Source organism: Siphateles boraxobius, unplaced genomic scaffold (genome assembly GCF_051911475.1).
Source record: "Siphateles boraxobius isolate OS27281-9 unplaced genomic scaffold, OSU_SipBor_1 135, whole genome shotgun sequence".
NCBI classification, from domain to species: Eukaryota; Metazoa; Chordata; class Actinopteri; order Cypriniformes; family Leuciscidae; genus Siphateles; species Siphateles boraxobius.
Genome location: NW_027508739.1, coordinates 820001 through 832500, shown reverse-complemented (window position 1 = coordinate 832500; position 12500 = coordinate 820001). Strand labels below are relative to the sequence as shown.

The following is a 12500-nucleotide window of genomic DNA, read 5'->3' as shown; positions in this document are numbered from 1 at the left end:
GGATGCAATGAACACGCACACATGCAAACGATTATTAAAGGGTTTTCCAAACAGTTCTGATATTTATGCATCAGAAACATTGAGATGAATGAGTGAATGTCTGTAATATCTCAATTATTTATTCTAGATGGAATGTAGTAATGCTTAAATAAATGTTCTGATAAAAAGGCAAGATCTCATTACAAACTAGAAATGATCTGAGCTGGTATTCAACATGAATATACTTTTACTGTGTTTTTAAAATGTTAGTAAATATAATATTTTAAAATACATAAATATGAATAAGAAAAAAAAGAAAAAAATTATTTAATCTCTCAATTATTTCTTCTAGATGTAATTTTAATAATGATTAAATTAGTTTATTATTTCTCTTGAGAAAAAAGGCAAAATCTCACTATGAACTAAAAAAAATGTCCCAAAACCAAATAAATTTTATTTGAATTTTATCGCTCTATTTTTACTGTCACCAAAAAATAAAACATAAATAAACTGTTAATTAATAAATAAACATAATATTTAAGAATATAGACTATGTATATATATATATATATATATATATATATATATATATATATATATATATATATATATATATATATATATATATATATAAGAACTATAAATATTATAAAAAATAAAAAATATAATTTAATAAAATATATTTTAGTTATGACGTTTCTGCACATCTGTGTTGGAGATGAGATCATGATCATGGTTCGGGTTCAGCCAGGAGAGAGCGGCCGCCCAGGGACGAGCTGCAATGTGTGCTGGGATTGATCCAGAGAGAGAGAGAGAGAGAGAGAGAGAGAGAGAGAGAGAGAGAGAGAGAGAGAGAGAGAGAGAGAGAGAGAGAGAGAGAGAGAGACAGAGAGAGAGAGACAGAGAGAGAGAGAGAGAGAGAGAGAGAGACAGAGAGAGAGACAGAGAGAGAGAGAGAGAGAGAGAGAGAGACACACAGAGAGAGAGAGAGAGAGAGAGAGAGAGAGAGAGAGAGAGAGAGAGAGAGAGAGAGAGAGACAGAGAGAGAGAGTCTGTTTGGTGTCCTGCCAACAGCTGCGTTCGGTCTGCTGAGTCTCTCAGTCTTTTATCACTGGTTTTATGTGATTAGAAATCTCTGAATGGTCACAGGACGTTTGAGGAACACCACAAACAACTCCTTATCACAACATTGAAGACTTTTAATCAGTAAAGTTTTACAATAAGGTTCAATTTGAGACCCCCTGTGGTGCAAATTAAGTTTTTAATGTTGTTGTGGTGCTTTTAAGACGAACCATGCGCAAATTAATCAGTCAACAGCGCCATCGTAGAGTATTTTCTCCTTAAAACTACTAAAAACTAGGAGTGAAACGATATTCGAACCGAACCAAAAAACCGCGATACAGAACACACGATTCGAATCGCGATACTCTCATTGCGTACCGAACCCGCCCATCCCCCCCCCCCCTGCCCGGCTCAATGGACCTCAAGTCTTATCACGCGATCATCTCTTCCTCAGTTACAGAATGGACACCTGAAGGTATGTTGACAGATGCAGTATACTTACTGAAAGGCATCATAACTCGTGTAATCGCTCAATCAGTGTTTCAGCAGCGGAAAGACGTCAATAAAACTGCATAGCTTGTCACTTGCATTATATTTACCTCAACAGGCAAGTGATTCAGTGTCCACAACTTTGGTTCCTATAAATGAACTCTTGCACTAAATAAATGCACCATGTTAGCCTATATATTATATTTTACTTAACCTGTTAATGATATCTTGATTATTTAATGTATGTTTAAAATATCTTTCATGAAAATGACAACTGTGTAAAACCGTGGGAAAACTGAACTGTCAATTTTGTGTATCGTTACACCCCTAAAACAGTTTTAAAGACGCAGTTTTAAATCGTCCCTGTTTCCTACGAGCACAAACATGTGACCAATCCCGTCACGAGGGGGCGTGGCTTTTCTCCACTGACTCTGGTGTTTGCTGCTGATGTGTAGACTCTGCTATGACTCTGAGATGGTGAACGGGAACATGTGTGTGTGACATTAGCAACACATTATTAGCTGTTTGATAACGTAGTCGAGCTAAAGGCTAATCATATCAATGTGTCTGACATTGTATAAAACGCATCATGATTCATGATCTTGTAGACGATCCTGTATTCCTCTTCTTCTGAATCAGTTTCTGGTTCAAACATATTTGGCTGAAATAAACCAATATTTTTACTTGCAATTGTGTCGCGTTTACTACAGTTGAGCGAGTGGATCAGGTAATCGAGCCGCTGTGAGTGAGTGGAGGCGGGGGCTAATTTGCATATTCATGAAGCAAGGGTGTCGAATTACATTCAAGATATTTTAAGGCATGAAGAAACTATTTTCACAGGAAAAATGTTAAATATATCATTTTGATTATTAAAGATGAGTTTTAAGGGACAATATTATTGACTTATAATGCATTCAAGTCATTTCGTAAAGATCTTACGAGTTGAGCGCACATGAACGACACCACAATTTCATAAATACGAGTGGGAGGCTCGGGACTTTCTTTAAGCCCCGATCTTTACGAGTTGTCACTGAGAAACATGGCAGAATACACAATACTGAAAGGTATTTAGCAGTGATATTGCTAGACTTTTCTGCACAGAATATGATGGCATTATAATATAACAATGTAATATGTAACGATATAGTCTACAGCAGCTTCATAAATGAAAACATAAAAAACCAAAGCACGCCTGATGCACATTTCTTTGATCTTCATTTTCCAGAACTAGAGTTTAAGAAACTTTCTCTATTTTTGTGTAATTAATTAAGAGAAAGTACACCGCCATCTTACTCCGACGAAAGTGACTTGAACGCACATGCCGTCATAAACACGACTTCCCACCTCGTAAGCACGAACTTCCCAGTAGGACTTGAACGCACCATAATACATTAGTTAAAATGCCACCCATGGCATGTGCAGAATAAAGGGGCGGGGCCTGGTTGAGTTAGTTAGTAGTGTGTTAAACTGGCGGTAAGAGGCGGGACATTTCTCAAACACACTCAAAGCGTTCAACCAATCACAACACACTGATCCAGCCGACCAATCAGAGCACAGTGTGCTTTTCTGAAGGAGGGGCTTCATAGAGACAGGAAGTAAACAGAGCGTACTGACAGACTGGGAAGAGAGGAGCCGCAACAATGGAGAATATGAGGGAAATATTCAAGTTTATATTCACGTTCTAATAGAGCCCTAAAACAAAGACTTTGTAAAACGGAATAATATAGCATTGTTTTTGACTAGCCTAATTCACTGACAGCTTTATACCATATACATTGTGGCACAGTTGCAGATAAATTAAGAATAAGCTTTACTAGTTTCACTCTCTTCGCTCCAGCCGCGCTTTATCCCTCAAAAGCTCTGGGATCAGGATTGGGATTTGAATAAGGTGCAGGTCAGGGTCGTGACCCACAACAGCACAGCTGTTCAACCTTGAACGTGAGACCGGCTGGGAGAACAGTTCATGGAAAAAACAGTGGACGGATCAATAACTGGACACTAGCCTGGAATGTGCAGCTGGAAACCGCCGGAGACAAATCAGCAGAAGATCGTGGACAAGAAACAGACTGTTTCAAAATGGCGCACATTTTTCAGCGCTAAAAGGTTTTGATGATTAGTGTTTGCAAAAATTATTAATCAGGGTTCCAACTCTGGTTGACTAATGAATGTCCTTCTGAATATGAAATATGAAAACATATGATGTTTATTGAAAAATTAAGGATTACGACTTTGAAAAAATCACAAATTTACCAAAAGATAAATTGGTACGATTTGCTAAAAAACAACTACTCAAAAAACTATTCAATAAAATACATTAAAAAAAACATATAAACCGATTTATTGATCATGTTTATTAATCATAATCATACGTTTATTTAGTAAATTTAATGATAAATGCGAACACCCACAAAAAAGAGAAAAATAACCATGTCTTGTTACATATTAACACATTACTTTTCTTTTAGATAATGCGATTAAATTCTTCTGTTTCGTCGTTTTTCAGATACAAAGACAAGAGCTCACTATGAACTCAAACATTTTTCGTTCCCAAAAAGTAACTAAATGCCATTTAATTCAATATATATAGAATAGAAGCATTGCTGACACACATGTAAAATAACGCGATCATTAAACATTAAACCGCCTAAATCTAAAATCTAATATAAATCTAAACATTTTTGATGGACTCGATCGACTCTAGATCATCACTCTGAATCTCATCCGGATGAAGACTTTAACAAAAACACAATTTTCTCATCGATTTACTCTCGGATATTCATACAGGTACATTACCGTTCAAAAGTTTGGTGTCAATACGATTTTTTTGTTGTTGATTTTTTTAAAGAAATTAATACTTTTCTTCAGAAAGGACGCATTAAAGGGTTAGTTCACCCATAAATGAAATTGATGTCATTAATGACTCACCCTCATGTCGCTCCAAGCCCGTAACACCTCCGTTCATCTTCAGAACACAGTTTAAGATATTTAGGATTTAGTCCGAGAGTTTTCTGTCCCTCCATTGAAAATCTATGTGCGGTATACTGTCCTTGTCCAGAAAGACAATAAAGACATCATAAAAGTAGTTCATGTGACATCAGTGGGTTAGTTAGAATTTTTTGAAGCATCGGAAATACATTTTGTTCCAAAAATAACAAAAACGACGACTTTATTCAGCATTGTATTCTCTTCCGGTTCTGTTGGGGATCCGCGTTCAGTGACGCTGCTGACGTGTGTCTGGTGCGCCCGAGCTTCGTTTACAGTCTGAGGGAGACGCACGCTGTAAACAAAACAATCTTTGCAAACATGTCTAAGGATTTCCACACAGGGGAAGACTTGCATTTTTTTTTAACCAGACATATTTATTTGAACCCGAATACACGGACGCACCAGATACACGTCAGCAGCGTCTTACGTCAGCAGCGTCACTGGCCTCGTGAACGCGGATCCCCAACAGAACCGGAAGAGAATACAATGCTGAATAAAGTCGCCGTTTTTGTTATTTTTTGGAACAAAATGTATTTCCGAAGCTTCAAAAAATTCTAACTAATCCACTGATGTCACATGGACTACTTTGATGATGTCTTTATTGCCTTTCTGGACAAGGACAGTATACCATACATAGATTTTCAATGGAGGGACAGAAAACTCTCGGACTAAATCTAGAATATCTTAAACTGTGTTCTGAAGATGAACGGAGGTCTTACGGGCTTGGAACGACATGAGGGTGAGTCATTAATTACATCATTTTCATTTTTGGGTGAACTAACCCTTTAAATTGATCAAAAGTGACAGTAAAGACATTTATAATAATGCAAAATATTTCTTTTTTAATTAAATGCTTTTCTCTTGAACTTTCAAAGAATCCAGAAAAAAATGAATCACGGTTTGCACAAAAATATGAAGCAGCACGACTGTTTTCAACTGTGATAATAATCATAAATGTTTCTTGAGCATCAAATCATCATATTATAGTGATTTCTGAAGGATCATGTGACACTGAAGACTGGAGTAATGATGCTGAAAATTCAGCTTTGATCACAGGAATAAATTACACTTTACTATATATTCACATAGAAAACAGCTGATTTACATTTAAATTAATATTTCACAATATGCCTGGGTTTGTTTTGTATTTTTAATCAAATAAATGCAGCCTTGTGAAGAAGAGACTTCTTTTAAAAACATTAAAAATCTTACCGACCCCAAACTTTTGAAAAAGAGTGTAAATATTCTGGGGGCCATGAAAGTCAATGGCTTGTAAAAGCTTTGAGATGGAGATGCTTCTCTAATCGTCTCGTGATCCTGCAGCACATCAGCCAACAGAGAGCGAGAGCGAAGGGATCAAATAACAAGAGGAGGAGCAACAGGAGAGAAGAGTCCAGGACTGACTGCAGACCTCACCCAGTCCCGCAGGACTTTCCTCATTTCCTCCGATTCAATCTGTGTTTTCTCCGAGCACATCAGCCATCGCCCGCCCGAGACCACGCCAACACTCGATCATACCGGAAACATCCGATTCCCTTCTGATCTGATGCAACGGGTAGTTATATCTGTGACTGTGGATCTCTTGCTCACGCTAAATCTCATGAAGTCAGTTATTATGGTCATGTGTGCAAGTTACCAGGTACAATGAAAAACTATAGACAGACCAAATACAATAAACCTCACTGCTATATAAACAAAACAAATATGTAAGAGATAATGTATCCCTTGTGTATCCCTCCGCTTCGCGTCGGGGTTGTAATCAGCCTGTCGGGGTTGTATTCGCTATAACAACCGCCTCGCTCTACATTATACCGCTTATTACATGGCTACCTACCAAATAAATCAATAATTTGACACAAAATATTGATTTAAAACGGAGTTTATTGATTTAAAAACGATTGTATTGCTTCCGCTAAAGAAAATAGTCCGTTCCGTCTCTACGGTTAGAATCCATGGCAACGCTCTGTTTTCCATGGCAACGGTGTGTTATACTTAGCGGTCTGTTATCAAGAAATAACAGACCGCATTCTGCATTAGAATTCAACCAAGCCATGTAATAAACATATATACACAAATTACCAAATTATTGCTAAATCATTTAGCAATAAGATAATCAGTGACAAAAATAATAAGCCAATAAGTGTCATAAAATAAAAGAGAATCTTATGATTGTCCAGTATTCTTACCTAATAATACTAACATTAGTGTTGATTAAACATTAGAGTTGAAGAGTCTTACGGCATTGATGTAAAAACTATTCCTGAATCTTGTTGTGTGTGTATGAATCATCCTGAGCCTTTTACCAGAGGGGAGAAAAGAGAAAATAATGTAGAAGAATATTGTGGAAATTACCCTATAAAGACGTGATCTAAGCTCGTACAGAATGTTCTGACACACGCCTTTGTCAAATTGCGCTGGGCGTGTTTGTTCACAACAAAACCCTTCTGATTATTATGTTAGGATCTGTAATAATGCAACATTTAGAGACGCGACTGGACTTTGCAATTAGTTTCTTTTTCTTTAGAGTGGCTCAAACCAGTTAGAATCAAAGCAACCATGCAGGCAGACAAATGTCTTTCAGTGTCTCCGCCTCTATTGAGTTAGTGGCTCTCAGGCCCTAAAATAAAAGCGTAAATTAAATTCCAGGCGGCCCGAGGAGAAGCAGCTGTAGAAACACAGCGATGATGTGGAGGGGTCCTTCTATAAGACACTTAAAAACTGGATCTTCCAGTGAAAGGTCAGTCTTTTCCAATCGTTTAGTCCACTTAAACTCACGCTCATCTGTATCAAACACTTCAGATATTCAAAGACTCGGGTTGCCAGATTGAGGACGTGCAACAGGAACGAGTGCAAATGACAATAAAGGTGACGAGACATACACTGTAAGTTGATTTATCCGTGTTTTAATATCAACTTTATAGATGGATACCGAGGCTTTTTAGGTCGAGTAGAGTTTGTTTGCTGGCTTCAATCGCGGTGTTATCCACTAACTGGCAACCCGGAGTGTCGAAATACTATTGGGTAAATTGGCAAAGTGGGCGGAGTCACACTGACCAAAACAAAACACATTTCAAAATAGATTTACTGGCTGTAGTAAGTTTCCTAAATCTCTGCAAACATATTATGGTATTTTTATACTTTAGGACAGTCAAAAAATTACATACAACACCTCTAAAGGGATTTTGTCTGGATTCAGTTTTGGGAGCCACACCCACATCTCAATATCCAATCAAACACCGATACACAGAATAATAATACACTCTGATGTACATAATGTCACAATATGGAAAATATACTTCCGTTTCATTATGACTTTAAAAAGGCCAAAACATACCCTGCATTTGGGCTCGGTGACATAAAATGACTAAATATCCAATAATAGGCCTATTTATTAAAATAAACCAATATGGTGAATGCGGCAAGTGCTTTACTAATAAAAAATAAATTATATAATATTTCCTCGTGTTCAATTTGTGGAAAAAAATATGCCTTCATTATTTATAACTACACTTTCCTGCATTTTACTTTTTTTTGCATTTAACATTTTGAATTGGTTATTTTGATTGAAAAAAAATTGATTCAAAATTTTCAATAATTTTAGAGCAAATACATATGTATTAAAATCTATATCAAGTGCGTTTTAATTTTTGAATGAAACATTTTGCATTTAATAGCTTGCGAAATTATTTTGAATAAAAAAGAAAATATTTTTTATTTTTTGCATTAAATTGTGATTAGAAAAAAATCTAACTTTTAAATAATTTTACAGCAAATGCGTATATATTTAAACCTATATCAAATGGCCCCAAAAGGTTGAAAACATTTTAATAAATATAATAAATATAATTTAACAAATGCATAGTAAATATTGTATAATTATATATTATTTAATAAATAATAATTATATTTTAATATAATTAGTAGAACTTTTTTTCTATCCATATCCTCCAGTCCTAACACATCCAATACGCTCATTCTAGGGGCCACCCATAGGGACCATGTGTCCCTCACCTGTTGTCCCCTGTCATGACAGCTGGTCCCCCCCCCCACACACACACACACACACACACAGAGCATCGAGCCCCAGCACCTGTCCTACTGTAACACTCTCTGTGCTGTGAAATTAATTCACCCTTGTCGTACAGCAGGTATGCGTTTATAAAGACGGCAACAGGGATATTGTGTCGCGGCACGCTTCGCTGCTCTTGAGTGGGAACTACATTTTGTTCGGAAGTGTCGGCGGGAAACTCTGCTGTTGTTATTGGACAGACGCACCAAAAGCCATTCGCATGATGGAAATATCGACAGGATTTACTTTTACTGCTTACTTTGGCTGCAAACCCAGCACTTGCTTTGAAGACAATCAAACAATTCAAAAGTGCAGGAAAGAGGTTGGAATTTGACTTATACAAGAACACATGCACACATGTTTAATGATAAGCAATCGAACAAACTCAAACACACTCCTGCAGTTCCATGCAAATCAAGGTTTCATTACTCAAAGAGGCCAGAAACACGCTTGATGTGATTGATTGACCACACACACATTGCAAAAAATGTCCCAATCAACCAACTGTACATGCGTTTACAACTACAAACATCTAAATTTTATCTAACCTCGCTCAACAAGATTCCCTTCAAGCTGTTTCTGTGCCATGCTGACCTGAAAGAAAACTAGCCAAGAAAAACTGACCGTAGAAGACAACACCTACAATAAAACTCCTTGCGGCAATGCATGCTTATGAATGCTGGTCTAAAACATTGCATAAATCGAGATCCAAAGCATCTGCGCTCATGCACTTGTGTAGAGTTTCTTTAATGCCAAACTGCAATGCTGGATGTAAAGCAATCTGAGGGCGTCTTCTAGAGCAAATAGGCCTGTGCATAAAGCTGATGCATCAAGGGAAGGAAAAAAATAATGCTGAGTGCATTTTCTGTGCCAAGCTCTCACTCAGAAAACCTGCCAAGACCTCTCAGAGCCCAACCAGAACCAAAGCTTTTACTGATAAAACTGACGCAATCACATGCCAAAGCTTGATGAAAACTATAAAAGGGAAGGGGTAAATATTAATTAGAGATGAAATGAAAAAGAAATTCGTCTTCCAAACACCAAAAAGCAACATGGTGTTGACTGAATCATCAAATGAGAGGCCATTTCACACCAGTGTGGAGAATGAGTTCTCGGACTGCAATGAGAAATAGTTTCACACCAGATCTCTTTCACACCAGCGGATCACAAATGCACTATGCATAAGGTCATTTAGTCAAAGCTTATCTGAGGAATAATGCCAACATGTTCTTTATTTGCATTGCACAAAAGGTTATTTATAGTGGAAAAAGGGTCTTTCAAAATTTTTTAAATGTTCTTTACACTAAGAAAAAAAAGTTATTTTAAAACCTGTTCACTGAAAGGTTCTTTGGTTAACCAAAAAGGCATTGCTTTTTATTTTTTAGGAATATATATGTATAAAAACGTCTCCGATCAGATATCCAGGTGCAAACCGTCACCCAATGTGTCCAGGATAATAGTTAAATATATAGTAGGTGTGGCTCTGGTGTAAAAACAAATGGAATATCTGAGCACCATCACTCCAGGGTGCCCACGCTCTTGTTGAGCAAAACCATCTGGAGCTGCTTTAAATTCCAGCGAATTTGCAAGTTTCAGGTCTTCTTTAACACCTCTAAATCCCCTCACGCCTCCCACCATTAAACCAATGAAGCATCCTGCTGTCAGAATACACAATACACTCCTCCATCTCCACTGAATGCTGCTGCTGGGGACAGGACACAATCACTATGGGGACTGCATGGCACGCTACGCTATGTTGGCATATTATCATACTTCTTTGCGCGTACTATGTGAACATCAGAGTGTGAAATTGTGTATAGTATGTGAAAGTATGTGCAATTATAGTATGTGAAAGTCAGAACTCATCAAAATGTGTCAAATGTAATGCACTAGTCTTAACTTTCCAATGTATGTGCCTTTTAACCTTTTCTTGACTCAACATTTATGCTAAGAAGTGATACAAATATTGGAGTACATATGCAAAATAACCATTTTAATATCTGCAATGAGACTGGATACACTTGTTGAGTCATGCAATGTAAGTAGGCCATTAAAATGTTAATCTTTGCGCATGCTTTTAAAAGCAGAGTATATCCATTCCAAATTGCACTAGACACATGTGTATGCCTTTATGACATCACAAACACTTGCGGTGCGTTACATGCGTGCCATTATGACATCATGACCGACTGTTTTGCTGCACTGGAGTCCGATGTTTCCCATTAAGCGCTAATGTGGTAAGTGCGTAACCGCAACAGTCCGCGAATATATTTTATTTGTTAGTGCGATTTATGCGGAGGATGATCACGCAAAGGCCGCATTAGTGCTGCAGCATGACCAATAAACGCTCTCCGTAGGCCCTTATAAAACAAAGCCCTGCGGCGATTATCTGAATCATTTACAAACACAACCTCTGGAAATGTCACGCATAGTCTGATGTCTGAAAGTCTCTGATTATCGTTCGCAAACAGACGCTAACAGCATCCAGACGACGCGACGCCTGAAGTTTAAAAACACAGACCCGTGAGATCGACTGAAGGATATTATAGTAACCCGCTGCGGTTCTGTCATACAACAGTAACGTGTGAAATGGTGATTTCTCTTTGGAGTACCGCAGTGGAGATGATGGGCACCGGATCAACATCCATTTCAGGTCACCGAGAATAACATACCAGATTTCCTCATTTATATCATAAGATGACGAGTTAGCGCATCACAAACTGCTAGATCACAGCCGTACAGTCATTTTCCTGATTACAGTAACCCACTGGTTATGCAAATGGTTGTTTGCGATTTGGATAAGGCAAAACTCCAGCCATCTGACCACGCCTGTTTGCATCCATATTCTCCTGTACCGTTATTCCTAAGATTCCCACTATCGATTACGCACATATAACAGCATCAATCCTGGTTTTTATATCACATATAATACATCTTAAACAATTATTCGTACATATAAATGCCTTTAAGCATTTAATACACCTGGATTTGTATCATTGACGCAAACTCCTCTCATTTGGGCTCCATCACCACCCACGTATTTATGGGAAAATCACTGTTAGTATTGCGGCAAACGCGGTCTAAGAAAACGCATTTCAGCCTGTGTGTTCCCAATGAAACATCTGATGATTAAATACATGGTTATTTTGCACTTACCGATAAAAGAATGCGTGGTAAACTTCACCGCGTTTGGAGTCCGCAGCGCGCAATGAGCGAGAGAGAGGCTGGACACACTGCGCTGGGAGTGACCGATGCGCACTGACTCCCTCCCCGTCTCTGCTGCACTGAAGCACGGGGCGGGGAATTTACCAAACCTACTATAGCCAGAAATAGTGGCCTTCGCCATAGTAGCGGGGAAACATTTGATTTGTTTTAGAGAATCGATTCAATTGATTCAATGAACCGACTCACTGATTCGTCTCCAGCGTTGCGCGTTCAAATGTGTTTGAATGAAGTCTAGCGTGATCGCGACTTCTTTTGAGTCGATTCTTCTGAACTGATTCAAACATTTGTAAATCACAGGGTAAAACAAATGTATGGGCGTAGACCTACAACATGAGGTAACAAGTTAGAACCACAGGCTTCTCAACGTTTGCTACAGTCTTGGTAGGAAGATAACAATAATAAACAATAGGCAGGTTAACTAGGCTTCAACAAATAACACGGAATAGGCTACGCAGCACGTGCACTGCCGAGCAAACGCGTTTAAACGACGATTCAAACGAAAATCAACCGGTGGATCTCACTGTAAAAAACAACAACATCATTTGACAATTATTTTTCGATGAGATAGCAAACACATAAATGGCGAATCTCAATTAGTAATTAAATCAACCGAAAACATTAAACTAAAAAGCAAAATCTAACCTAACATTTGACAACAACTAAGAGAAAAAGAAAATAGGCTACTTTATTC

The 12500-nt window shown here is 37.8% G+C and overlaps 1 protein-coding gene across 2 annotated transcripts in view; it reads right to left on the bottom strand.

Annotated features, from left to right (window-relative positions):
• sptbn1 (spectrin, beta, non-erythrocytic 1) overlaps nt 1-11870 on the bottom strand; it is a 139024-nt gene extending 127154 nt beyond the window's left edge. For both annotated transcript variants that reach the window (XM_077229794.1, XM_077229795.1), the window contains exon 1: nt 11741-11870. The gene's annotated coding sequence lies outside the window, so the exon portion shown is untranslated. The remainder of the gene's footprint in view (nt 1-11740) is intronic.
• Between the last annotated feature and the right edge of the window lie 630 nt (nt 11871-12500).